This window comes from Mustela lutreola, chromosome 11, assembly GCF_030435805.1.
Source record: "Mustela lutreola isolate mMusLut2 chromosome 11, mMusLut2.pri, whole genome shotgun sequence".
Classification (NCBI taxonomy): domain Eukaryota; kingdom Metazoa; phylum Chordata; class Mammalia; order Carnivora; family Mustelidae; genus Mustela; species Mustela lutreola.
The window spans coordinates 10,368,646-10,371,503 of record NC_081300.1 but is presented as its reverse complement, the minus strand read 5'-3'; the positions used below and the strand labels follow the sequence as shown (position 1 = coordinate 10,371,503).

Genomic DNA, 2,858 nt, shown 5'->3' with positions numbered 1-2,858 from the left:
GTGTCAGGTAGTGGTGTTCCAGTACTCTGTTCTCTCTATGTAAGTATGTCTTGATGGAGTTGCTTTTACTCTTGGGGCACATCTTACCCCATTTTCTCCTGAACTAGATCCAGTCATGTTTGCCTTCTCCCACCTCCATCCTCCCCTGCAACGCGACCAGCTGCCACATCCAATGGGAAGTCTGCTGTCGTCATCTCACTTAAGCCATTAGCAGAATTTGGAGGAGGTAGAATCGCTCCATTTTCTAAATGCCCGCGCTTGTTCTCACTGACTCCTCCCATTCTCTTCTCCCTGACCACTTCGGATTCCTTGCGAGGCTCTCCTCTACAGGAAATTTATTTCTAAATGTGAACGGCAGCATGAAGGAGTGCTTAGATCACATAGTATGGTAGAGTACACTACTAATGTAAACCAATGAATCAAACAAGTAGAGAAAATCATGAACTTAAAAAAAAATCAAGCTGAGATTGAAATTTTATAATTTTATTTGAGGTCTCAGAATTCTTATTTGAATAAGGAATTATACTTCTTTTACTAGGACACAGAATGAATGAGCAAAAGTCTCTAAAGCTGAAGGACCAAACCCTTTCAAAATTTTTATAGATTAGAAGAAAAAAGTATAATCTTATCACTGGTAAGATTTAGGGGGAAAAAACAAACGCTACATATGATGTTTTAAATAAACTATATAGAGATGTGTGGATGATGTGTGTGTGTGTCAATTTTTCTGGGTGCAATAAATGGTTCTGTGGATTTTTATGTATTTTGTAGTCAAGAAATATAAGGTAGGAGGAGCTTATTTAATTATAGGAACAGATTTATAATTATTCCTCATTACTCATTAATCTGCCTTCTGTCTTTGAAATGACAGCAAAATAAAAAGAAACTGGATTTTATAATTCACATGTTTTACAATCAGCATCAGGGAACAGTATTTACACTGTACAAATTACTTCATGTCCTAACACCTTTTAAAAATTTCACGAGACAGGTTGGACCATGGGTCTCCTTGTGGTGGCCACAGCTCCAGGGCAGAGTACAAACTGGGGCGGCCGAAGTCATGGCAGGACAGATGTTTGGAAAGTTTCTTCCCCTCTTTCACCGAGTTAGAGTTTAAAGGAATGAAGCAAAAACTGTAACCAAAGGAAGCATTATGCTTCCAGAAAAATCTCAAGGAAAGGTACTGCAAGCAACAGTAGTAGCTACTGGATAGGGCTCTATAGGAAAGTGGGGATAGACAACCAGTTAGTACGGAAGCTGGAGACAAAGTCCACCCAGAATACGGACGTCGCAGATGACACAGATTAGTTCTTATTTAGAGTTGGTGATGTTCTTGGAAAGTACATAGACTGAAATCAGTCATTACTGAAATGGCATCACAGGAAGCTGCGTATCCCAGTAAAGGTGTGAACAGTAAAATAAGGGAAGAATTTGCTAAATGTAAAAGGAAAGATATACTGTTCATTTTTTCTTTTTTGAAATGGTTGGCACAATTAGTCTTTGAAATAATCTATTTTTTAATCAGCAAATATTAGACATACTTCAAGCAGGCATTACAAATTAATAATTAAACATTTTAAATTACCTTTTTTAAGAGCCGACAGTAAGCATAAGAGGGAACACTTGGACGTTCACCGTGCTTCTCCCTGTCCTTACCCTGGTACGGCTTGAAACGGCCATTTGCAAGAAGCAAAGAAGTTCAGAAGAGAGCTGAAACCACTCTTGCTTTCTTCATTTCCCAAAACTTCAGATGCTACAGGGAGCCACAGATTATGCCTGTTCATCTTGGACTGAGCTGTAAATTCACAGGGCTTGCTGAGACTTCATTTGAGAGAGGATAAGTATTTCCTTCACTAAATAAGGTTTAACGGAAAATGGGAAATGAATAAATTTGATATTTTTTTATGTTCCACAAGCCATATTGTTCAATTTTAGTAGTTATATTCACTTGTCTTAATGAGTGTAATTCCTTCAATCTGCCCAATATATGAAACACTAACACTTAGAAAGAGTTTTTCTAACTTTAATTATGAGAAAGATCGTTGCCTCTGAAAATGCACCATTTTAAGCATGAGTAATGTTGATGCTGTCGATGGGATGGAGGTGGAATTTACCTCAGTCCTTTAGATGGTAGGAACTCTAGTCTGAAAGGGGAGCATACGTCAGGGAAATCTGAAAATCATGAGAGTCTTAGAAAGTGTGAGCACATACAGATGAAATTCTGGCAGCGATTGGGAAGTAGGGAAGTGATGGGGAATGAATCTAGGAGGGGTCCAGGAGGCTTCTCTCGACTCTTTGAGAATCTCTTACTATACCCCTATCTCTAAATTGCAAAGTGAAATGGAAATATGAATGCATTATTTCTCTGCTAGATAAGGTAGCACAACTATAGAAGTAAAATTAGTTAGGCATTTGTTACATTAAAGGGTAAATATATTCGTTATCTTATTAATTTTTTTATTTACTTCTCAGCCTCAGGTTATGTTTTCAACAGATGGTCAGAATCTTTATGCGGGCGGGGGGCATCTTTTCCAATGTCATTTATTCAAAGATTCTATTTAAAGGTATGATAATAATTTAACTGAAAATTCTCATATGAAGTAAGCAATGTTTATCGAAAACATAAACTCACTACAGTTGCTCATATTTTTTTCCAGAATGAATGAAATTAACAATGACATTAAAAATCAGGTGAGAAGGGGCACCTGGGTGGCTCAGTGGGTTAAAGCCTCTGCCTTTGGCTCAGGTCATGATCCCAGAGTCCTGGGATTGAGCCCCACGTCAGGCTCTCTGCTCCGCAGGGAGCCTGCTTCCTCCTCTCTCTCTGCCTGCCTCTCTGACTTCTTGTGATCTCTGTC

General features: G+C 38.5%; 1 pseudogene; it reads left to right on the top strand.

The window, feature by feature from the left end:
- The first annotated feature begins 1,060 nt into the window (after positions 1 to 1,060).
- LOC131811857 (10 kDa heat shock protein, mitochondrial-like) lies at positions 1,061 to 1,353 on the top strand (annotated as a pseudogene).
- Positions 1,354 to 2,858: the final 1,505 nt, after the last annotated feature.